This window comes from Aedes aegypti, chromosome 2, assembly GCF_002204515.2.
Source record: "Aedes aegypti strain LVP_AGWG chromosome 2, AaegL5.0 Primary Assembly, whole genome shotgun sequence".
Taxonomy (NCBI): Eukaryota; Metazoa; Arthropoda; class Insecta; order Diptera; family Culicidae; genus Aedes; species Aedes aegypti.
In genome coordinates, this window is record NC_035108.1 from 182,387,288 (window position 1) to 182,414,644 (window position 27,357).

Consider the following 27,357-nt stretch of genomic DNA (forward strand, 5'->3'; position numbering starts at 1 on the left):
TTTATGAGCTTTTCGAGAACCATGCAAAAGTTACTCTTCCAATACACTTTTTATAGCAGAAAGGTCATCGTGGACTGGATGGGAGATGAAGTTTAGTCCTGGTAGATGGAATGGCCATCTGGTAGTGATAGTCAACGCTGTTTGGACAATTTTTGAACTGCGCGTAAAATTTGATTTTAAGAGCTTGTTATTCGTTTAAAGATAGTGGTTCTCATGGCGCAACAAATCACATAACATGATACGTAATGCTGAAGCAGATTTTTTTTTTAATTTTCTTTGTAAAAAGACTTATCTTGGATCTTGGTGAGCCATTATCAATCACATACATTTCGTATTTTAGCAACATTAGAATTTGTTTTTCACTTTTTATTTAGAAGTATTTTAGATACAATTATTGTAACAAAAGGTTGAAACTATTTTATATCACAAAGAGCTACAAAACGCGAGGGAGGTCAGATTTTTTTTTTTTCAGAGAGCGAGTAAGGGCGCTTAAGCCTAGGCTTTGTAGCCAGGACATACGGGAGAAATACCTGTGTCCCATCCCAGGAAAAGGACCAAAAACAACAATGGAGTGCGCATTAACTTTCTTAGCAACGCCTCTTCCAACGATTTTGCTTATCATCCTAAATGGAACGGTTGGTACGGTTGTCCCCGTTTCGTCTTTCACAATACTTCAAACTTTTTCGTCGATCATGTTATTCATTCGTGAATAACCTGATCGACGTTAATTTTTGAATTCTCTTCAAACCCCAAGTCTGCACAGTGGGCCTGGCCATTTTAATGTTTGTATCAAATCATTGATATGCTGCAAACATTAATACTGACAAGAAAATACTGGAAGAAATTACGGTATTTCCAGGATGCTTTTCAATATTGGTTGTGCAAGCGCTTAGATTAGATTAGATTAGATTAGATTAGATTAGAACATTATCATCACAGTCGTATCCCCGAGAAAGTTCATCATTTTTTTTTTTTTGTGCAACAAAGAAACAATGTTTTAATCGTTTATGTTTTCTTTGTGATCAATGAATGAATTCAATAAATGAAGACGGTCCAAAACCATTGATCAACAAACATTTTTTTACCCATATGCATGTTGAATCATTGAATGAAGTTAAAATATTGTGCATATGGACATAAGTAAATCTTGTGGTGATATCTAGCATTAACATTAGCATTAAGCTTTTCGCACAAATTCGTAGGTAATACAGTCCTAGATCATTGTATGAGAGTTGCCTCCTTCCCGTCCGTTACCAAAGTCAGAAATTTGGGACTAACCTCTAACTCTTAGACAAGATTGACGCATCCTCCAATAACCGAGAGCTATCCTGGCCACGTCCTTGCGAAAGCTGGGGAATGGGAAAGGATGATTAGAAAGATGCAGAGAACTCTACGACCTCTCATAGGTGTTACGGGATGTTGTGGAATGTTGATGGAAAGGTTAGTGCCATAGGATACGATTGGTAGACGTTCTGGCCGACAAATGGTTAATATTGTGGTCATGCGCTGCTGATCAGAACAAACTCAACAAATTCCTTTTTCGAAACTCCTTCGCAATCCGTCGCTTCTCACATTCCATATTTTCAATCAACACGCTTAACACAAACAGGAGATAGAAAAAAAAGAGTCGCGTGAAACGAATTAAATTGCTGGATATATCCCAGAGCACTTTCGAGCAAAACGCAAGCAAAACATCTCCCGAAAAAAAAAAATTAGCACTTTGAAAAACATGTTTCCACAGAACATTTGCACGTGACATAGCACCATCCGCCGAATCTAATTTTTACAAGCCGAATCGAAAAAAAAAGCAGAGCGAGGTAAACGTGATGCAACATTCAAAACGCAGCCACCCGCGCGCACGGCTGGCTGCAATCAAATCAACTAGGCGAAACTGGCCCTTAGTCTTGTGGTGATATCTGTAGTTTTAATATGAAATATTGCCAAAAGTACATTTATTTATAGAGAAAATCTTAAGTTTTTGAAGTAAAAAATGTCTTGATTTTCTGTGCCATTAAGTAAAGTTCAACCTGCCATCGTAATGCCAATAATCATTTTGAGATTGAAAAATCTGGTGGTCATCTTGGAATACGACGCCATGTTGGTTTTAAGCGATTGATTGTTTTTTATCATCTTAGCGCTCATCATGTTGAATTGTGAGGCATCCATTGGAAAAAAAATAATCAGATTCTTTCATTTTCATTTTTTCTCGGTTGTTCAATCAACGGTTTTAGACCAAATAAATGAAAGACTGAATGCTATTCCTGAACTTGAAGGTATGCCGAAAAATCATTATGGTACCAAATATGCATTGTAAAAGAAAATTTGTTATAAATTAAAACCTGTTTTTTAACGAATTCTGAGAAGCAGGCTCTGTTCCAGTAGGGACGTAATGCCACGAAAATAAGAACATGAACAGTAAGTGATACGGTACCAATAAAATTCAACAACTGCTTAAAAACTCATTCTACTACTTAAAATAAAGATGGCGTCAAAATACAAGATGGCTGCCAGATTTTTTTTCACTTAAATCAATACTCTTATTCTTCGCGCGACACGAAGAAAACACGATTGAAAACTTGTTTCTTTGTTGTACAAAAAATAGTGTTTTCATTTACGTCAAAATCGTAGAACATGATTTAGAAAATCGTTCATTTCATGGGGTGAACACCATTGCTCACCTAGTTTTTGTAGCCTATCTAACTCAGTTTTTCTCAGCTGTCTGATTGTAACCTCAGAATTCTAAACGAGTGGTGCGCTAATGGTTAAAAACGGACTTTCTAATAAAACTCAAAATGACCTCCTAATTTAAAATGGTCGCTAAATTCTGTTTAGTCTCGGATGAGAGCTATATCCTTCCTCTATACGATGCCACTAAGTTTGATTTGTGTTCCAAGAGAAATATGAGACAAATCACGTGAAGAAATACCCAGGATTTATCAAAAATGGGCTTTTTCGCAAACTGTTTATTAGCTAGCTGGCGAACGAGGAAAGAAATAACCGTAAACACATATACAGTAATTCGGGGCAAAAGCTCACACGGAACAAAAGTTTGTAGTAGGTTTATTTCAACACACAAAACAGAAATACTGGCAACACTGCAGTGCACTGTGTGGGTTTGACAAATTATTAGGTTAGCTGTTCATAGATATAAACACAACTAGTTTCATCAAAGTACTACGAAGCTATAAAAAAAGTTGTGTTTTGAACCGTTAGCATCTAAAATTAAAAATGTGTTCAATCTGATTTTTTTATGGTAAAAGTATCTTTTTGAGTTTATGTTATAATTGATTGTATGGTGCTTTTGATTTAACGTAACGTAACGTCCTACTTTTAGTAGAAGGTTCATAGGAATAGGACGTTCAAAGATGCTGCGGGACAAATGATCACACAGATTTTCGAAGCAAAACAATTCAAATACATTCAACTACTTCAATTCGACACATTACTGTAAAAAACTACTGGAAATGGATTAAATATACAAACTAAGAGATAATTTCAAAATTTCAAAATCGATCCATGAATTAATGGTACCTACTTACATAAATCACTTTTAAAATGTTTGCAACGATTTGTGTCAAAACGGCCTTATAAAGCCACTAGTGCGGCTATAGGAGCGTCTACTAAAAATACATCCTCCTTAACACTAAGTCTTGGCTAATGAAAAGAATCTCATGAAATTCCGAGAGTTATACTTTTTACTCTTAAGTGGTCTTACTTTTTTTCCGTTACTACATAACCCGTGCGCATAGATCTTATATAAAATTTGAATTTGGAACCAAAACCCGAATTATCAATTCAATGATCGAAGGATGAAACCGTGCAGAATGGACTTGAAACTTGGCTTCAACAGACAAGAAACATAAGCTGAACCGAATGACTTGACTGCTGTTCGAAATCAGACCTCCCACCCCTAAGAACAAGAACAACATCCCAACCCAGCATGTGCGGCCGAAGGAGAACAAATGAGCGAGAACGAAATAAAAGGCTCCAAGTGTCTGCCTGCCGCTGCTCAATAATTCTCACCTGAATGATGCTCCGAAAGCCTTGATTAGGAAACGTCTCCAAGTGGAGGAGATTCTTATTCCCGTCTGGCTGGAGGAGTTATTCTTGTAAGAGCGCGCGCTTCGTTCACATCGCGTTGACTAGGTTCTCGATCATCCCTCTCGTGTACGCGCTCGCCGTCGAAGTTATCCGTTGTGCCGTTGCGATTATATTAATTCAATTAGCGTGCAAGTGTTAATTCAGTTCACTTTTTTCGTATATTTCCTGCCAAGCTGGGTGGTTTTACGAAAATACAAATTCAGGTGAATATATAACGGTTATTGTCTTAGTATAGCAAGAATAGAAGAAATTTCGGAAAAAGTGTCATCATCCTTTTAAGTTGGTAAGTTTTAAAAAGAACGACACTTACAGAAACATATTTATGATTGAACCTGTCTTGTAAGTGATACTAAAAAGAAATAATTTGCCGGTTTCATGTTTTCACCTCTAGTCACTTACCCAAAAACTAATTCGTGATGATAATCACCTGTGAATAACGAAAAAGTTTTGTAGCTTCATAAGAGCTACCTCTTATCTCAGTTCGGGACTTAAGTCGGGACATGATATATTGAAGCATATCTAGTGTTCCTTGTTAATTACATGTCGTGTTACTTTGTCACTATCGAGAATTGATCTAGTATTGAGTTATCTTACAGTTTCCATTCATTCAACTTGAATGCAAGAAAGGGTTCTATTAAACGGTTACGTCTTTAACTCCCTTAAAGAATAAAAGCATTCTTTCCAAACGCATGCCTTTTTAATAGATAACTTTGGATCCCTTCAAAACACATAAAATGACATCGTTATTCCATGCATCAGGATCCTAGTGCTTAGTTCTTCAAATAAACCCGTTGATAACAACGGGACTGAGTCAGAATATCAATTTAATCGTATTTGAGCATTTTCTCCTAAAAAAAAGTTGTGGCAGTTTTCAAAAAAGACACTGAATAACATGGCTTATTTTCTCAGCATTGGATTGACCAAAATTTGAAATTAGTGTGTTATTAGAACCGTAATCTTATATTTTTTGAAATTCGAAATTTTGGCGAAAAAATCTGAAAACTATTTAATTTTATTAAAATAGTCATGCAAATCTTCGTGCAAAAGTTTGGGTTCACACCTTAGTATCGTGCAAAAATTTGGGTTCACCAGAACTTACTTTAAACACGAAAATTCTGTGAAATTTCATAGCAATTAGGTTTGCATGATTATTTAAGTTCAAATATACCATAGACTATTGAAATTGGTCTAAAAACGGCAGAGATATTACCCTAAACTTTTGTATGATACACACATTACCCGAACTTTTGTATGATACACACATTATATTAAGGGCAGAACCCAAACTTTTGCACGATTTCTTGAATGGGCATTTTATTAAAATTAAATAGTTTTTAGATTTTCCACCAAAAAAGCGCATCAAAGAATATAAGATTATGGGCAAAACCGAGTTCGATTGCTTGGGCTTCAAAAAGCACTCTTTCCCGGATGTAAATTTAAAAAAAAAATGTACATAATTTATATATGTCACAAAGGCACTCCGAATCACAATCCTCCCAAATTCACTAAAAATTATCAGCAATGGAGCTCTGCACAAAAATCATGCTCTTTCATTCTACCAAGAAATTAGTAAACAGCAAGGCCAGTAAACGTCAAAATCTCAGTCGGCGTTCAGTCAGAGCTGCACAAATTGCATTTTACATATAGGGTTACCAGACGTACTTTTTTTAGAGTACAAGTACTCTTTTTTGCCTTAAAAATTTGTGTACTATTCTTTTTTGCTAAACGGGCTCAAGTGTACTCTTTTTCAGTTATTACATGATGATAATCGTCAAATCAAATAAACTGTTGAAGAAATCATATCAACTTTTTTTCCCAGGATAATACAGATAATTCACCGATTTTTGTCAAAAACTGCCACACAATCAACCTACTAATTAGGCCGGAACAAATGATAAAATCTTCTTTTGTCACCTTCCATCAAAATGTGTCGAGGGGGGGGGGGGGACAAAAAATAATAAAATGGAAATTCAGGGAAATTCATCATTTTTTTTCTCATTTGGTGAATATATCCGTCAAATCAAAATGTTTGAATAATAAACACGACATTTTTTTATTGTTCGTAACATCAATCGCATAACATTTTTCATAAACGGCTTTCAAATTGTACTGTAGCTATTAACAATTTCAAGAACACTGCGAAAATGTTGCACTTATATGCAACTTGAAATCATATTTAGATTGTATCAATTCGGCCCAAAATGTATGTAACATTAGGGCGATTCAAATTTTAAAAATGTTCGAAAATCCAATCTCTCATATCTTTCTTCTTATAATCTTCACCTTAAAAATAGTGCTCTGTAAAATTTTCAGCTTTCTAGGTGGTGATTTAAAGGTGGCTCAAAGACGATGTAGGTTTACATGAGAATAAATATGCAGAAATTCTGAAAAATGTTTCAATTACGTTAGTACTGTAAGTACAAACATATCATCCCATAGGGAAAACTTATTCTTCAAGTCTTAATGAAGGAAGTTGCTGAAGAAACAAATCTGTTTTGAGCAAATTATCTTTGGGATGTTTGTAGATGTTTGCTGGGCTGTGAAGCTCAATAATAGCTAACAAACTCATGAATATCTTTTTTCCTATTGGTCGGATTGGTATTTTCGTGTGTTCCAATAACCGCTCATGCAAAAAAATAAACAAAATTTCAAATAAATGTCGATTTTAGTATACAGCAGTAGTAGCTATGGTTGGACCATAAAAAATATCAGGATAAATAACGAAATTCGAAATAATGCATTTTTTTAGTAAGTTCGTCACGAGATCTGTTTACCGTGAGCGGAAATAGGAACACTTACATGCAGTAACAAATGCAATTAAATATTTTTTTATGAAAGTTTTTCAAATTCTTTTTATTTTGCCTATACTTGGAGCTACATTGTGACATGAAAATAGTTTTGATCGACACAATTGTTATTTTGGACTCATAACTTCCCTTAAATGAGCAAAATCTGGTGCACTGATGGTACTTACATTCCAGTACTAACGTGCTTGGAACATTTTTCAACATTTCTCCATAGTTATTTCCATATAAACCAATATTGGACCACCTTCAAATCACCACCTAGAAAACTGAAAAATTCACCGAACTCTATTAGTATGGTAAGGATTGTAAGTAAGATATGGGAGATTGAATTTTTAAACTTTTTTAAATTTTGAACAGTCATAATGTAACATTCCCGGTCGGTCCAGGGTCTTTTCGTAATGGAAATTTCCTTGACTTCCCTGGGCATTAAGTGCCATCGTACCTGCCACATGTTATACGAATGCGAAAAAGGCACTTTTGGCAAAGAAAGCTCTCAGTTAATAACTGTGAAAGTGTTCATAAGGACACTAAGCTGTAAAGCAAGCTCTGTCCCAATGGGGACGTAATGCCAAGAAGAAGAAGAATTCATGTAAGTCATAGGCCACACAGTTACAGTAAAACAAATAGATTGAGGACTTGTAATCGAATAATCCCTGTTATCTCATGTAATACAGTAAAGTCGAATTACAAAGCTAGCTAAAAAACACGAAGAATAATGAAAATCTGCACTGAAAATAAGACATTTTATTTATTTTCCCCTTTTTGAAAATTTTGAAGGGGGGGGGAGACAAAAGTAAAATTTCAAATTTGTTCCGGCCTTATTTTCAATAAAAAAAAGTCAGTCAAAATTCAAAATCACATTGTTTTGAATAATTTAATCTTATTGAAGCAACTTGTTTTGTCAAACGCTTTTTATAGAAACGTCATTTTGGCGATGCAATTTTTGATGAACGAAGATGTGGGAATGACAAGATTTCAGTTTGAAGTGTAGTGTGGAAATCATAAAAAAAACTATTAAATCAATCAAGTTCCTTAGTTTCATAATATTTTAGAAAGTCCTTAATAAAACATAAATCGAAAATAATGCTTGAGGTTCTTTTTACACATTTCACTCTTCTTAGTTTTTCTGGTTCCTTCAAAAACTCAAATTGTTCCACATTTTCTTAAGAATTTTTTCAACATATCTCATTTGAAAGACAATATTATTTTAAAAAAATCGAACGACTTTTGGTATAGTAAATATAATAAAAAAATTGATAAAAAAATCGATTCACTAAGAGTCAATGTTCAATATAGTAAGAGAGTATGGCATGAGACAAATAAGAGTTAAATTTCGTAAAATATTTGATAAAAAGTTGAGAATAGTGTCTCCCTGAAAAACTTAATTTTAATTTATATGTAGGAAAAGTGGCTGTGATTAAAGGCCCAAACGTAATGATAGCGGAACGGCAACGGAAAGCGGAACCGGTTCGCCAGCATGAACTATAGCATGTTTGTCGACTCAGACTTGGTTCACTTTCGTTCGTTCAGGACGATGTGTTTCATGCTGGCGAACTGGTTCCGCTTTCATTGCGTTTGGGCCTTAAGAACCAAACTTTTTTTTTTTGCAAAAAAAATAATGTCAAAATTATTAAATAGTAGTACATTTAAAAATTTTCAAGGTAGGCTAAGTGTACTCTTAAGTACTCTTTTACAGAGTTGAAAAAATGTACTCTTTTCAGTAAGAGCAAATATGGTAACCCTATTTACATATTTAAAAAGAAATAAGTTTGAACGTTTGAAATTTTTTGTTCAACACATTTTTATATTACTTTCAAATAATAAAATGTGAAGTGACAATCATGGAAAACAAATTTCAAATCTCTAATAGAACTATTTTTTGATGGACTATGTACACTTGGTCGTCTGTGTCTGAACTGATATTGTTTAGTAATTTAGTTCACTCTGGCTTTACAATTTCCTGAAAAATATCAATAACAATCAATCTTGAAAATAAAAAAAATACCAAAATCTTTCGATATCAGTATCGCAAATTTTTCTAGAATTCATTTCTTTAATTCTAAAATCAGTATCACTACTATAGTCTGAAAACTAAATTATTTTGGACCATATATCTGTTCAGTTATTGTGGACCAAGTAAAGTTCTTGAGTAAAGTGTATTGTTAAAATATGCGGATTTTAGGACATACCAAAAACTTCCATCGTGATCTGTTTTTGATTGAGAAATATGCAAAAATCATTCAGTTATCGCGTAACTTTAAAAAAAGACTTTTTCCAACATTGAGAGACTCTCTTTGTTTACTTTCTCGTCAATCAATAACAGAGCCGCATGCCACAAAACGGGGTTGGTGGTCTGATGGCTACCGCTTCTGCTCCATAAGCAGAAGGTCGTGGGTTCAATCCCAGGCCCGTCCCTTTCCTCGTACTTTGTAGTTGTATATCTCTCACTTGCTTCTATCTTCCATTCTAAATCTATCACACTCAAACTATTCGTTCATAGCAAACGCTAGAACCAGAGACGGACAAGAAACCGTTTCCCTAACGCTTCCATTCTTCTACGTGCATGCCTTCCTTACGCCTGATTCATAGGCAGTCTGCTAACCACAAAAGCAAACCTCTCTGCCATGCCTTTTCCCCAATCCAAACACTCCCGCATGAACTGGCGTAGATGCAGTGGTATATACGGTCTACGTGGGAGCCAGTATAATGCATCATCGATTCCTCCCCCTTCCCCACATTGGTCTGCATTCTGACGTAGCAGGCACCATTGTCGTCTACAAATAGAAGATCGCCAGCACTTATACACTGAGGATGCCTGTTAGTCCCAAGCAATCATTCGGTTGGTTCCTTGTGTAAGTGCAGCTGATCTGGCGATACTGGAGTAGCATCCACGGGCGGCCAATCAAGGTCAAACTCAAGCTCAATCAATAACAGAGCCGCATGCCCCTTTTTTTGTTGCGCTTTTTGTATAGCGTTTCATGCCAAAGACAATGACTTTAGATTTATAGTAGAAAACTTCCTAAATTCTTTAAACTGTTGTAACCGAAAGAGAGTGAGAGAGGAGAGAATCTCTCATTGTAACATAGGTCCTTTAATAAAGTTACGCGAGCAATTATTTTTGGAGACATGGTCTACTCTGTCTGCACAGAATGTTTAGCAATTTCTGATCAAGTATTCAAATATAATGAATAACCAGAAAACTAAAACACACGCTTCGGATTATGAAAAATAGACCAGTTCCCTTTGATGGCAACAAATTGCATAACGCGGAATTTTACAGCACGATTTGTACATTTATCCACCGAGGCTTGCCGAATTGAATAACCTCGAAATGTGTTGTAAAAATCGAGTTCTGTACAACATTTTTTGCAATTTCGTAGAAGTCCACTGAAGGGTATCAGAAATCGTATCAGGAAGTACTTACCATTATTTTGCAATTTTTGTATAATGATTCATTACCCAGACAACCAAAAGTGGCATAAAATTTCAAGTCAAAACTCTTTTATTCATACAAGTTACATCACACCGGCAAATATGCATTTCACAAGACGTTTCAAATCAGCTGATCGGGAAGCTCTTTGACAGTTCTTTTTTGGAGATGACAGTCACATGTTAGCACCGGTCCTCCACCGATGTAAACAAATTCATGGACGGACCTGTCTCATGAAAAGGCCTATACGGTAGATGAAATCGTCTGATTGATTAATTTCCCCGCATAGAGCGCACAAAAATTTTTCAGAAATTGTATAATAATGGCGAAGGCATTCCGATATAATTTCTGATACCCAAGTGGTCTTCTACGATATTGCAAAAAATGTTGTACGTAACTCGTTGCAGACTCGATTTTTACAGCACTCGTCGGCAAGCCTCGTAGGATAAATTTACGACTCTAGCTGTAGAAATTATCATTCTACAAATTGTTCCGTTAACTACTATTACGTAACACATTTCAGTTGCGTGATGACTATTACGATACTATATAATTCAGTAAATAATTGTTTTTTTTTTCTCGCATTCTTCAGTACACTAATCTTTTGAGTTATTATGGATAAAAGCACTTGGTTTTATACTTTTACCAATTCCCATTGATCATCCAAAGCAATTTTTTAACATATCGCATGCAGTTCAAAACATTCTTCAAATCTGATCAAAATGAAAAGGAGCTAAGATCAGACAATTTTGCATATAATGACAGAATAATTTGTTTTCACCAAGTGTTGTATTTGGTTTTCTCTGACTTAAACCATCATATGACCTATTCACAAGACGTTTCAAATCAGCTGATCGAAAAGCTCTTTGACCGTTCTTCTATGGAGATGACAGTCCCGTGTTAGCACCGGCCCTCCACCGATGTAAAATAATGCATAGACGGACTTGTCATATGAAAAGGCCTGTTGACTATTGAAAGTTATCAAAATTATACTGGAACTCGGGCTGACCTAACTCTGCTATAGTCAGGCCTACTCAACCTTTTTGGTTCTTCTTTGATATAAATGACTGGTGTGTTCGAGAAAAAACCGCTATTAGGAATTTTTACCTAAAATAAAAGCTAGTTTATCTATCTGGTCCATGTATAAAAAGCGAGGCTAATAAGAACAAAAATCAGTCCAAATTTTTCGACCAAACTGCATCGGTAGCCTAAAATTTTAAATATTTTTTAATTTTACCTCATGGATCAGATAGATATACAATAGAGCTTTCATTTGAGGTAATAATTTATCATATCGTACAATTACTGCGGACGCATTAACCATTCATGTCAAAAATGAGACAAAAAGGTTGGGCAGGCCTGCTTTGAACTGTATGCGTTGTAGGAATACTACCAGTAAATAGAGTAGAGAGTTTTGAACATTGTTGTTAAACATGAGCATGAGCATGACTGACCGCTTGCAGCTGCTACTCCGTTATTGCAAGAACAGCTGTACTTACACAGGGAACCAACAGACGCTACTCAAGATCAGAGAGTGAAATTATCGGTCACGGCGATAATCATAAGCCTATCACTCAAGACTTTTTTTTAAGGAAAGAGAGGTTCTCACGATATCTGCTGCAGCGATTTTAAATTATTACCAGCAACGAAAAGTTGGCTTACTCTTTTGCATCTTTTTGATGCGTCGTTTGCTGCTTTTATATACCAAATTTCTCTCTCTTCTCGTTTAGCTAGCGTAGCCGTGCGTGGTGCGTGCGCTCTGAAAATATTTTGCATGGGTTCGAATCCCGTCGGTGAAAACATTTTTTGATATTTACCTTGTGATATTTATCGCAATAAGTTAAGAGCCGATAAAGTTGGATCAGTGCAAATTATCGGATCGATCTTTACTTACAGTCATTACTATGATCAACAATTATAGCAGTTAACGAAATCTGTTTCTCGCAGATAAAGGCGGCAACGAATTGTCGGGTTGCTTGGAAAATGCCCATTTTCGTCTCATCATTTTTCGATAAAAACATTTGGTAGCGGTTGTACGTGATGATAATAACTATCACGCCTACCAAATATGTTTCCGATTAATGCTTTCATTTACGAGAAATTTGAAGTTAGATGCCTTTCCCCATACAAAATGAATCGAGAAAACTTCTGCTGATCAACTGTGGACGAGAGCAAAGCAGGTAATCCATTCCTCCCCCTTCCCCTCGTTGTTCAGCATTCTGACGTGGTAGGCGCCATTTTTGGCTGAAAATAGAAAATCACCAGTATTTATACATTGAGGGTGTCTGGTAATCCCAAACATTCATCATAACTATCAAGGGGCCCATCAATTCGACCAACCGAATGCAGATTATTTACCAATTCGACATGAGCTTTCGAATGAGCATAAATTTGAACATTTTGAAAGATCAAGTGTAACTAGTGGTCTCACAGGACTGAAACGGCTGTCATCCACGAGCAACTGAAGTGATGCCAAAAATTTGGTGCTGGAGAAGGTGCTGATTTGACAGCTCGTCCAAAAATTCCGTTTTAAGCACGAGACACACGTGTTTTCGAATTCGACCTTCATATTTTACTTATCAATCTGGTGTTGAGTGCGTATTACTTTATCCAGTTTTTCTGTAATGGGTTACATGCATGCCCTGATTCGCTAATCGCCACATTGCCAAGCACATGCGCTAGTGTCTATGCACGAAAAATCGCTAACAGATTACGCGAAAAATATGTGTATGGAGAAATGCATCTAACAAATTATTACTCAAAATAAGGAACTATTTTCGAAACATGTTAGGTTCCGGTTTTGCGTAATGATTATGACTATCACGCCTGCCAAATATTTTTTCGATTAAATATTCCATCCAGAAGATATTTGAAGTTAGATGTCTCACAGTGTCTTTGTGGAGCAACTTTATTACAAAAAAATAGGTAAGTCTGAAATTTCAAACTTAAAACAATTAGATTTTTCTCTTTCATTTGCGACCAAAATCAAAATAATCGGTCGGGGGGTCCAGAACATTTTTTTAAATTTTGTGTAAAGTGTTTATGGATATGCGTTGTTGTACCAACGCACATTGCGTGGATCGTATGGAGGTACGGGACAAACAGCAAGATCAAACCATTTGAATACCTTAGCATGGGAATTAAAGTTGTTCTTGGTCAAAAGAGCTGTAATAAGCATAAATGACATATGATATACGCATAATCGTAAAACTGTCTCAAGCATCATTTTAATTATTTTCCACGAAAACCTTTGAAAATCGTACCTAAATTGATCATAATGATGTAAGAAGTTATTAGGAAATATTTCTCGCATAACTTATGATCTCGTCCTAAGGTGAAGATGCATCGAAGTCAAACCTCGAATTTTCAAGAGCACAAATCTAGAGAACCAGACAACCTTTTACGTCGAACATTTTATTGATTGGTCGCCACCAGCGAGTGACCAGTGAGTTACCGGTTGTCTGCTTCTCTAGACTTGTGCTTTTGGAAATTCGAGGTTTGGTTTCTACGTATCTTCACCCAAAAAAACCATTGGTAACTGAGTGTGTAGCTCGTTGTTATTAAGCAGATAAACGGATCAAAATAAAAACTGTCACTGCTGGGAGACAGAGGAGGATCTTCTCTTCATCGTAGCATTGTGAAATAAAGTGTAAATCCATTCGTTTGCTCAGTAATAACAAGCTACACACTTAGTCACCTATGGCTTTTAGGACGAGATCATACATTATTCGAATTTTTTTTTACTCGTAGATACAAAAGTGAAATACCGGAATCTTTTCAAATGTATTACATACTTGCACATAAATTACAAATCTTGATAATTTAATTTTTTATTGGAAATAGTTGCTTTATTTGTTATTCTAAGAGGTGAATACTTATAGATGGATAACAGTTCTACAAAATGACCGGTCACATTTGAAAAAAAGCGCTGAAATCTTGACTAATATCCATTCTCCAGTATTCCTAGTATACTTAAATATTTACTTACAGATATACATACGTACATTCATTTGTATATACATCCAAACAATTGAACATCAGGGCGATTCAAATTTGAAAATTGTTTGAAAATCCAATCTCCCATATGCTTCTTAGCATCTTTACCATAAAAATAATGTTCTGTGTAATTTTCAGCTCTCTAGGTTCTGATTTAAAGGTGGTCCAATAACAATGTAGGTCTATATGGAAATTACTATGGAGAATTTTTGAGAAATGTTCCAAACACGCTAGTACTGTAAAGTAAGAAAAAACTTATCATCCCATATTGAAAACTCATTCTTCAAATCTTAATGAAGGATGTTGCTGAAGAAACAAATTCCTTTGAGCTAATTTTGTTAGGGATTTGTTTACATGTTTGCAAGGCTATAATCCCATATTAAGCTAAATAATAGCAAACAAACTCATGAATATCTCTTCTGCTATCCGTTGGATTGAATTTCTCTCTTGAGCAAATTTCTTTTATGGTAGAAGAATAAGTTTTTATAATGGGATAATAAGTTTGTGTTTGTTCCAAACACGCTTGTAATGTAATAACAAGCGTGTTTGGAACATATCTCAAAATTTCTTTATAGTAATTTCCACATAAAGCTACATTGTCTTTGGGCCACCTTTATATCTCTACCTAGAAAGCTGAAAATTTCACAGAACACTGTTTATATAGTAAGGATGACAAGGAACATATGGAAGATTGGATTCTCAAACATTTTTAATTTTTGAACCACCCCGATGTACAAAAACACACGGATACGCAAATACAAACATATGTGCAAGTCTCTCGAAATCAAACAAAAAAAATTACTCTAGACCCCCCGACCGATTATTTTGATTTTTGCAGCAAATGAACACGAGAGACCTAGATTTTATTGTGGCGAAGTTTCAAACTTACCTATTTTTTGTTATAAAGTAGTTCTACGAAACACACCGTGGTCTTTCCCCATACAAAATTAAAAAAGAAAACTTATTCTGATCAACTATGGACATGAGCAAAGCAGGTAATCCATTGCTAGATAATTTAGCCACATTTTATTAGGCACAACGATAAACGATTATCTATAGTATAATGTTTTTCTTAATGTTAATTTGTCGCTTCCGCGCGGGGTTTGATAAGGGCGAAGCCTAAATTTGTTTACTCCAGCACTAGCGCCTCACAGACGGTGGTAGGCTTCAATAACTAGCGCTTTCTTCAGGGATTGAGTGGTCCAGCTTCAATGAGAATTACTCAATATTAAGATTTTTTGAACCGCTCCCCCTACATAACACTTTCTGTAAGAAAATTTTTAAATCTCTGTATGAGTCGTAACGCTCGAGTATTAAAACCACCTCTCCCCTTCGAAAACTGTTTCAAAAACGCCGCTTGAACTTTTCGAATATGGATTCTACCTCATTGAGCTCTCACCGAGCGGTGTCACAAACACAAGCGCAAATTTGCTGGTTGAAAATACTGCCGTTTGATTCTGCTGGGAACAGCTGATCTTTGTTTATATTTTCCACCAGCACTTTTTAAGTAGTGTTGGTGACATGTAACGTGTGTGTACACGAGCTCAGAAACCACTGTTGCCCAACATCCCATTACCTCTAATGACATTAACCCGAATTCCATCACCCCGAAGCCCATTCCACCGGACGACCCATAACATAACATAACATTACCATGAATTACCGGGGCCATTATAGCATGGCAAAAAAAACTTAACCTTTTTATCATTAACCTCTCTACCGGCAGCTTCATTTTTTACCGCAAAATAAATATTTAAATCGTTATAACTTTTTTGTTTTTCAATATTGTTGCACCATTTTTTCACAAGTTCTCAAACAATTCTTCTAGTTTAGGAATCCGTGTTGATATTAATTATTGGTGGTCTGGTTTAAAAGATATTCCGATGTTCCTTGAGGGACCGACATTTTCCATATAAAATGTCTTTGGCGGTCATTTTGTTTTTGATCAATTTATCAGAAAAAATAAAATGTGGGCTATATAATGCCAGTTAATAAGGAGCTTATCTGAAAAAATCATACAAATCGGTTCAGTATGCTTGGAGATATCTGAAAATTACGATATGATGTTTTTTTTTAAGTTTTTAAGATCTTTATTTGGCCAGAGTGGTTCCAGAAACCCAAATGGTCATTACATAAAGACGGCTGCACCAAATTGCTTCATTTTTTCACAACATACTCTTATTAATGTATTGTTCCGAAGAGTAAATATCCGAATAAGATTAAAATTCTGTAGCCTAAGAAATTAACGGGGGGTTCTAGTTACGGGTCGGTCCCCCAAGGAATTTTGGAATATCTTCAAAACCAGATGACCAATGATCAATATCGACAAAGATCCTAAAACTAGAAGAGTTTTTTGAGAGTTTGTGAAAAAATGGTGCAAAAATATTGAAAAACAAAAATGTTATAACAATTTGAATTGGAATTTTGCGGTAAAAAATGAAGCTGCCGGTAGAGGGGTTAAACAACCCAATTCAGCTTAATCACATAAGGCGCTGTACACAAATTAAGAAACGCTCGAAGTGGGGTGAGAGAGCAGACTAAAATGTAACGACTCATACGAAATTTAAAAAAATTATGCAAAAAGCGTTACAAAGCAGGAGGAAGTGTAAAACATTTCCAATTTTAGCGTTACGTAATAAATAAATGCTGCCTAAACGGTGTGATTCATGCAACGTCGTCAGTGTAGTACAGCTTTTCTAAATACACTATTGTTCTCCGTTCGATAATTGAGTACTTGGAGAGAGGGCGTGTCCAAAACATACCATAGAAAGCCTAAAAACAGTCACATTTTAGTAAAAGTGTTTGGTCGAACCTAAAACACCTAAAGTTTAGGTCCTAAACTGTCGTTATATGAAATTAAGGTTTAAACCCAGTGAATCAAATGACCAATACTGTGGAGAAAAGTTTGAACTACTCTCTCCACATTAAAATACATTTCAACGAGGTAAGCACCGTTTCGACCGGTGACTGCTTTGAAGGCGACCGCTAAACCTAAACTAGAATAGAATAAACGCTAGACCTAAACGTCAGATCAAGAAGAAAACAAACACATTGTTCTCAAAAGAAACAAGCGGAAGACATTCTATTTCGATTTACCCCATGACATAAACTGACGAAAACTGCAAGATTATTGCTAGATGGAATTTATTGGATTCTCAAATAAATTAATCAATTGTATGCGATACAAACTTGTTTCAATAGAAAACCATCGCAAGAAAGCGTAAAACTAATACTTTTAACCTCCCAGTCGTCGCGCGGTTTGGCACCGTCAGAACCACCACGCTGCTGTTGTGAACGAAAAGCGAGGTGTTTTCAGCGGCGTTGTACAAAATACAACAGCGCAACGACTGAAGTGTTAACAGGGAAATAAAAAATATCCACCAGTTTATAGCAGCAGTATGAGCTGCCTTTCAATCATTTTTTGACTATATTATTCCATCTACTCCACGAACTCATAATAACTAGTGTACAAAAGTAACTTATGTATGCAACATTGATGACGTACCGAATTCCAACATTCAGCCAAGTATTTGATTGTTGTATTGTAGATGCTCAAATAGCTTTAGCGTTAAACGTGTAGCTGTTTATCAAGACTAAATTAAAGGTTCGAATCTCGCCGGTCGATGATCTTTACGGATTAGAAATTCTCTCGACTTCCCAGGGTAGAGTATCCTCGTGCCGCCACTCTATACACAAATGTAAAAATGGCAAAGAAAAATCTAAATCTAATCTTTGAAAATGCTTAGCTTATGAATAGGTCTAGACGCACTTGGAACGCAATTCCGGAGAAAAGAAAAAGAATTGCAAAAAAAATCAAGAAATCAAACTGTTTCCTGTTTGAAACCGGTCGTTACTAATCAGTGATGCATTTCGCCGCTCTAACGGTGTGATGTTCGGTCAAATATTCGGATCATCACTAGTATTCAAATCAATCTTAATATAAACAACAAACTTGTTCTGGTTGCTGAAAAAGAAACCAAATGCTAGGAAAATGATTGTCCAATCAACTTGCAGAATGGTTAGGTCAGGAATGGAAGGCTAGATAAGTTTAAATCTGTTTCCAAAGCCATGTTTCGAATTATTTAGCATAAGCTTTTACAAACCTGGAAGTAGAAGACGGACTATCTCATCTTTTCCCTTTCACATCAATATTCATCGAGGTGATCACGATTTCGCACGAAACAGTCTACAACCCATCAATAAATGTCCGCGGCAACAATATGACTTGATGGTTCAAGCTGAACGAAATAAAGACAAGCGATAATTACTGTCATGATTGAAACATGAAAAGAACGTTTGAACCTTGGCTCCGATCAACAATCAGAAACATAATTTGCACCGTCATTAACTTCATGTTATAAACTAACACACAACATAGAACCATAAAGCCATATATCAATAAGAACAGTTATTGATATATACCAATAAGAAACAATTCAATTAGCCAAACGTGGTAATCGATTGAACTCGGCCCAAAACAGCCTCTGTATTGAAAACGAAACCTCTTCCTTTAATACCATTAATAATGCAATCAACTTATTCTGCCAAAACTCATTTGCTCTGTTTGCTCACGTGAATTACGTAATCTTTGTACCAGCTGAACACAAATTAACCCCTATTCGATATGAGAAGTCTGAACTGAGGCCACTGAGGAACAGCTATGGGCACGCGTCTTGATTTCCCGTGAAGTATAGCGTTTCATCAAATAGGTACTCACATTCACCAATTCGTATCGCTTCTGATTGTATTATAGGCCGGTAAGTAGGTAATGACCGTAACGGTTCTTTGGCTTTATCCCAGATCGTCGAACGTGTACCGGTTTGATCTTATGAATAAGTTCTTAGAAAAACAAATGTTCACAATTGGACAAGATGAGAACAAAGATCAAACTCACAATGATTTGCGGAATATAGCCGTATGGTAATTGAGAATGATTAGCACTTAGCAGCTCCCGTTTGAGCTTTCTTATGAATTGTCCACAAACCACGTGGCCATTCTGTCGGAAATCCCTTACACTCCTACCCCATCAAGGCCGTTTTTGCATAAACGTTTTTTATCTGTACATGGGTTTCCTTAAGAGGCTTCCTGAATTGAGGATGGCCCTCAGCTTTCAAGACTAAGCTGATGAAATATCTGGTGAGCAACGTCCGGCAAATTTTAGAACTTTTATACCTCCCTACCCATGTAACCAAAAAACACTTTCATTCGCCCTGTATGCTAATGTACAGCTGTAATACAGTTCGCGTACATTATTAGCCTTAAAATACTTGTATACTTGGGTATCTTCTTTGTCACGATTTCCTTCACAATTTCTATATTGCCTGTCGATTTATTAGAAACCTTTATTTTTTAGAGCATAACTTACTTCAAATATAGCCCCTTACTGTTCGTGTCTTCAGTACTTTGTATTTAAGCTTTTGCATCAATACAGTTTCCTAAACTGCTCTTGAGAATTCCACATGTATGGCTACTACAATAAACAAAAATTGCAACCTTTCAGAACCTATTCAAAATATTTGTGAAGATTATAACAATTATCATAAGATTCTTAATACATTCTAACAAAACTATCATATCAGATGAAGAAATAGAAGACAGCATATAAAGTCGTGACAGGTTCGGATAAGTTTCAGAGAAAGTAACACAAGTTTGACTATCACGTGAAAAATACGGCAATATTTTTCGGTCGGAAAGCTCAAAGCAAAAAAACCACGCGAACAAAACAGTACCCTCTACATAACATATAAAAAATTGTACATCGAATGTAAACACGTCGTAAAGTTCCAAATTTTTATGATCGGTCTCACTACCCCCATTCGAATTAAATCAAAGAGTCTCGTTAACGTGACATGAATCATTCATTAAAAGGTATACCTACCAAATTGCAGTACCAAGGAAATAACTGTTCATGCCTTTGACACGTCGTCCCGGGTGTTGGATCCAAAGTACAATTACAAAGTTGAATGTGTGAACGCGTGGACATTGTACTAAATTGGTTTATTTATTATATGCATTATATGTGCATAGATGCCGCTGTCAGTCATCAACCTTCCATGAGTTCATGGACATATCTGATGAAGCGAGTAGTTGAATGGATCTACGGTTAGCAACTGCTTCCTAACTGATTGTAGATTGCTTGTTAGAGAATGTACGTTAACCTAACTGTGCAAAATAGTTAGGAAAAACTTCAAGACCAAATACTTTATTTTAAGATATTTTGCTTTACAATTTTATCGCGTACGTATTGATCATGGACGACTCATTTTAAAATTTTAATGGTCACATATAATTAACATAGATGATGAAGTTACCCGAGATGAAATATACAAGAAAATCATCATAAATATTAGATAAGTTATGATTTAAAATTATGTGGTACTCAATTCAACAACGTCATGTTATCGGAAATGTTCTAACAATTGAAGAAAAGGATATTGATGATGCTAATAAAAACAAACAGCATTTTACAAATAAATTGTCAAATCTTCACGAAATCCACCGCTACCACTTTCTGTGCATGATCCCCTAACTAAACATGACTAAGTCATGAACAAAAATCACCTCTTTAGCATATAATAAAGATTAACAGAGGTAGGCCTCCCTTAACATTTCAACTCACGTCACAGTGACGCACTACTTCTGGTGTAGAATCGGTAAGCATTCGTCGTACCTACCCGGTGAGCGTATTACAAAACACAGCATATCTTCTGAATATGCACACCGCATGACAATATGCTGCCGAACACGCCTCCATCCCGTAGGCACTCGGTGGATGGCTGGCGCGTCTCCTAAAGTAATTTATTAAAGGAAGACATTTCACTTCACTGAACTAACGAACGTGACATATGCTATTGTGATGATATTAAATAGTTGGCTTTTTTTTCGCGGCGAACACTCAATGCTGGACAAGTGTCCCAGTGTTTACATGGATCGAATGTAACAAAAATAAGTCTGCATGAATCCCCGCATCTTCATTTGTTTCTCAAGATTAATTCCAGAAACGTAGAACTAGTATTAGTTCGTGGTGTGTATTTCTGAACCCTTATTATCTCAGAGCAAATGTAGAATTGATGAATTTCTCGAATTTATAATTATTGCTTATGTCTTTAGTATTTAAAAACTAGTTAAAGATGTGCAGCAGTATGAGATTTAGATGTTCGATCCTTATTGCTCTCTCCCTTTTCAAAGCAGTTTTAGTCATGGGCGACCAGAGTGAGTAGGAGAGTTCCGTCAACCTTCCTCCCTCCCTGCGGCAAATGAATAAAACAACAAAAATCAACTAATTGACACAAAGGTTAATATAATGTTTGAATTTTCCAAAGATAACTTGAGGCTATTATATTTAAAAGTCATTGGCGGCATCCACAAATTATGTAATGCTCTAGGGGGAGGGGGAGTAGGCTCAAGCGTTACGGCTCATACAAAAATTTGAAATTTTTCATACAAAAAGCGTTACGGAGGGGGGGGGGGGGGTAAATTTTTTCCAATTTTAGCGTTACGTAATAAATGGACGCTGCCATTGGAACATGATAAACTTTTTGGATAGTTCTTTAAGTCCAGGATTTTAAAGCTGAGCTCTTAAAGCTGAGAGAAAAATTTATTATTAGATTGTTCTTATGCTTAACGCTCATACTACTTACAATCTGGTCTTTTAAAATTTCAATATCTCCCAACAAATTTTATTTTACGCGGTGCTTCAGAGCAATAGGGTTTGGTATGCCTACAGAGAGATTTTATTGAGGTTTAATGCTATTCAGAAAAGGCAAGAAATAACATACTCGACTATTCTCTTTTCCGCTGGTAGTTTAAGGGTTAACAATTCTATCAGAACCTTTCAGGTTAAGCTATTATTATTATTATTTATTATTTAGAAATATATCGAAATAGTTCAGCAAACTTACGAGGTATATATCAGTTTAACACACTTGTACTCAAAGTAAGGGGTAGAATTAAAGGCATTCGACGTTTGTCTGTCAGGGATCCCATGATCTATGACATTTCCTGCTGGTGTCATTTTAGTGCGCTCAGGGTTTGATCGGGGGGTTTTACCTTCTGATTCGACATGAACGCTTTCAGTGCTGCCAGTGTCGGCAACATCCCCCGGCCCGTAACGCGCTTCCGGTTCCGCTGCTAGCTCTGCGTTACTCTCGTTTCGCACCTGGAGTACTGCTAGCTTTGGTACAGGGCGACGGAAGACTCCACTTGTGGTCTGCACATTCGCCTGTCGCACCCGTCCATCTTGACCGCGTATAACAGACAGTACTCGTCCCCTGGTCCATCCATTTCGCTGTTTTTCATTCACTATCAGCACTAAGTCGTTTACTTACACTTCCTTATGTTCGTCGAACCATTTGGTTCTTCTGGCAATTGTAGGCAGATATTCCCTAATCCAGCGTCCTAATGGCCTAATTGCTACGAGACGCTTTCATCGGATCTGCTAATATCCTCGGGGGTTGAACAACACCACTTGAACTCAATAGAATAAAGTGGTTTGGCGTTAGAGCCTCCTGTGCCGAATCATCTAGCGGGATAAACGTTAATGGCCTGGAGTTGACCAACGATTCAGCTTCTGCGATAACGGTCCCCAAAGTCTCCTCATCTGGATTTTTATCGGAGCATAGTGATCCCATTGCCGTTTTGACTGACCTCACAAGGCGCTCCCATGAGCCGCCAAAATGTGGGGCCGAAGGTGGATTAAAAATCCACTTGGTGTTTGTATAAATTTCGATCGGAGATCCACGTCGGGCTATAAACCGACGATCGATAATTTTGCACGAATCCGTGGATAACGAATGAACTATTTCCAAGTGGATTGCTCTGACCGTCAGGCACGTGAACAAGGCAATCCACCATTTAACGCAGCTACGACCAACATTTACTTGGACTGGCCCAAAGTAGTCTAACCCTACGTTGGAGAACGGTTGAACTGTAGTGGCGAAACGTGCACTTGGTAGCGGAGCCATTCTAGGGGTCAACGGTTCTGCTCTAGTAATTTTGCAATATTGGCAATTTCTTATTACCTGTCGAATCACTGTGCGGAGGTTTGACACATGGGTTGACGAACTTCATTGTGAACCGTTTCGTGATTGGCGTGTAGATAGCGGCGGTGGTACCAGTTTATGAAAAGCAATGACAGGGGATTGTTGCGAGGTAAAATTATTGGAAATTTGAAGTCATAAGCCACATATGGGACTGACCCTATTCGGCTATCCATGCGCATTACGCCTAGCTCATCGATAAATTGAGAGAGCTTGTAGATTGGACTTGTCTTCTCGATACGTTTATTGGAGTATCCGTTTCCTTGCTTCAGAGCTGCGATCTCATCTGGGTAGCTCGCAGACTGCACAATACGCCAGATACTATTTTCTGCTGTTTGTAGCTCTTCTTTCGTCAAGCCTCCTCTAGTTATTTGCCGCCTTGCGGCCATTAGACGGCTGTTTGCTGCAAAGCGATGTGCATACGCAACCGTCCTCAGAAGACGTTCCCATTTGGAGAAATTTTCCCACCGAATTGTATTCGTAACGATTGGTTCATGAAGAACTAAACTCGGTCGTAGCTCCTCGTCTGTTACGACTGATGTAGCTGACGATATTTTCGGCCATTCCGATTCCGACAGATATAAGAAATTCGGTCCTTGATACCAGCGTGATTTGACGTCTGTGGATGGTCCTTTTCCCCACTTAGTAGCCTCGTCTACCACGTTATGCTGTGTGGGAACCCATCTTTATATGTAGCCTCCGTCTTACTTAGTAACTCTCCCACTCTAAATGCAACAAATTGTCGAAATCGGCAGTGTTGCGACTGAATCCATGCTAATGTTGCTAAATAAGTAACTCAATGTTAAGTAACTCTATGAAGGTGCAAGTTATTTTTCGTATAAATACTATATTAGCTCTTCCGTCAGGACGTACTTTAAATCAAAAAATTCTACTCATATCAGTGCCCTTCTCTGAAAAATATCGGGGAAAAATGATTTCATTATATCTGTTAAATTATTGCTCCAAAAATAACTTGGGTTTTCCCATAAGGCTTCTGATTGATGATACTTGCGAAGAACAAGCCTTTTATGAAAATAAAAAATATAAATTGTCGAATTTTCCAGTCAATTTCTAACAATCATTGATTTTGATAACCCTCAAAAATCGACCATTCTAATCGTTGTTCCATATTCGTGTGAAATTTAATTATTTTGGAGATTTTTTATTATCACAACATTATACAATACCATTCGAACGATGTACAGAAAACCGATTGAAATTTCATTAATAAATTAAAAAGTTACAGCATGCACAAGGTGTCCACTTTATAAAATGAACAGTCCTTAGTTTGTCGTATAAACAGAGAACTTATTCACATTTACACTTTCGTTGGTTCTGTTTAACCATGGCAATCAACCGATAACATCCCGTAGTGCTATTCATCTGTGACAGCATACAAGCTCAATCGACCCTCTTCTGGGCCAACAAACGTAGTTGAAAGGGTTTATTGAATAATAATTCCTGATTTATCTATCATGATCTTAATCTAGCGGTATTGTACAAAACATATTCATATAATGGTTCATATAATTTATCCCACATAATCTCATGAAATTTGAGAATTTACTCGTGGACTCCGCTGCAGCGCCGCCCAAGTAACCAGATAGCACTTTAATTCGCCCTCCGTGCTAATATGAGGCTATAATAGAGCTAACAAGCCCTATATTTGCCGAATATCAGCCCTATAAGCCCAAAAAGGCGAATTAGCGGGCTAGTGGTTACTTGGGCGTCGGACCGTAATAACATCATAGTACTCAGCATTGTATGGCATTTCTAACAGCATCGTTGATTTATCATATAATGGGGGAACAATCCCTAAATTCTCAAGTACGGAAATTGGGAAATGTATTGAAATTGCAACAGATTTTAAATACTTCCGAGCTAGTAAGAGCTCCTCGTGATGATCGCAGCATCGGTACAGTCGAGATATAATCTCGTTAGGCACCACTACAAGAAGCCTCATGATCGGCTGATCCGAAAAGCTGCCAATCTTCGGGTATGTGGAATCGCTCAAAATTGAGCTACGTTTCCAGATTACGACTTAATCCCTGTGGTTGTCATATAGCTTAGTTCCCAGATCAGAAAGAGAAGAAATAGGTTGAATAGGAAATAAGCTACAGTCGAATTTCGTTCGTTGCACTATCTTTAAGTGGGCTACGTTTTAATTGGGCTCCCGTTAGTTGCCCACCTAAAACGAAGACAAACGTCATTTTTTGACATAAGACGCAATTTATCGATGTTGGTAGCTCTGTTTTTCAATTGTTCTATTTATTTGATAGCTCGAAACTCAGCCCGATTAGTGAAAGTCTTTCACTAAGGGCCGATTTCTTCACCTTCGCTTAAGCCGTAAGCCACGCTTACCCATACGATTAAACCAAGTTTAAGGCCTAAGCGGTGGTGAAGAAACCGCTTATAAGTGGGCTACAGGTTTAGTGAAACGAACGTTGACTGTATATGGAATCGATGTCTTGGCAAGGGATGTACTAGATGAGCATTATGCTGAACATTACTGCATCCCGACGGCACTGCAGCAGCGTCCTCGGAAACATCCTCAAATTGTCGTATTGTCGATTACTCGTAATAAATCAGATATTGTACGAGATGATGTATGATGGTACGAGATGAACTGAGAGATTATAGCAAGTATGTAATTTACACATTAGGAATCATGCACAAATTACGTCACGCTCTAAGGGGGAGGGGGTCAAATTTTCAGAGAACTCAACGTGACATAGCGGGTCAAAAAAGTTGAAATTTAGCGTGACATAATTTGTGTACCATCCCTTAGGAAATATTACACAAATAACTCTTTAGTACACATTTGTTGGTCCTGAAAATGGCCGATTGATTTGTTGAATTCGAGTAACACGGACACATTTTGACGGCGCACTGGTTAAAATCCTCCTCACCCGATGAGGTTTGCGGTGGCGGATTCTTCGGTGTCTTCTTCATCACAGCGGTCTTTGACATTTGGAAGGGTTTTGCTTAGGAACTGCCTTCTTTTTCTCCTCCTTCTTCAAGCGGCCATAACCATATCATTCTCCTGTGCAGTGCTTTCTTTTCTTCTTCTTGGCGGCGGTAGCGGTGATGGCTTTGGCTTTGGACGGCATCTTCTCTCGGTCGCTCGACGGTCAGTTTGACTTGAGCAAAGCAAGACAAACGGGGAGGGGTCCTTCGCTATCGATGTCTGTACCTGAGAAGCACGCCCGGTCAGAGCAAGCCGATCTGTTGCCTGCTGAGATGCGATCCAAGCGGAGAGTGAAAAGCAAATGGCGTCAACTTTTCTCTAGCACCCCTAACTATAGATTTGCTTGAAATCAACGTTCTCTTTTAAAACAGTTAGGATGCCGGTACTATTAGTGGACAACCTAAGCTATAAAAAACATAACAAAATAACGAAAAATATTAACAGAGATCTTTTAGCGTTAACATAAAGATTTCAACCTCTACTATAAAGGAAAAATACAAAAAGAATGATGATGGTCCCGCCACATACCCCTACAAAGGTTTGAGCTAGACGATATATCTTTAAGATAATTATTATGATCAATTTAATCAGATATTGCAAAACGAAACGGTCTGATTATTTTTACAGATATAAATAACATAGCAATTTTCATACTATACAGCAACAAAGAAATTTTGTAAACACCATTGATCTTAACCACAGATGTTCATAAGCATAACCAGTGATCATGAAATTCCAACAAAATCCAAAACCTTGTCAGGATTGAAAACTCCGCAATACGATTTCAAAACTATCGACAACATTCGCATTTTCAAGAAGTTTCCGACATTCAACCAGCGAGCCTACTAATAATCCAAAGAATCCTTCAACAGTGCAATTGTCCAATTTTGTTTACAAATCATAAAATAGTCATTTATACCTGTATACCGCGCGCGAGACTCAAACTTTTGTAGACTTCACAAAAAATAGGTTTTAAACTAAAGCTACGTCAACAATATAAAAATCCATCATCATCAT

At 36.9% G+C, this 27,357-nt stretch overlaps 1 protein-coding gene across 2 annotated transcripts in view; it reads left to right on the forward strand.

The window, feature by feature from the left end:
• The first annotated feature begins 4,079 nt into the window (after positions 1 to 4,079).
• LOC5573283 (phospholipase B1, membrane-associated) overlaps positions 4,080 to 27,357 on the forward strand; it is a 59,994-nt gene continuing 36,716 nt past the window's right edge. The window contains exon 1 of one of the 2 annotated variants that reach the window (XM_001654437.2): positions 4,080 to 4,384. The gene's annotated coding sequence lies outside the window, so the exon portion shown is untranslated. The remainder of the gene's footprint in view (positions 4,385 to 27,357) is intronic. The other variant, XM_021843337.1, reaches the window with a different exon arrangement.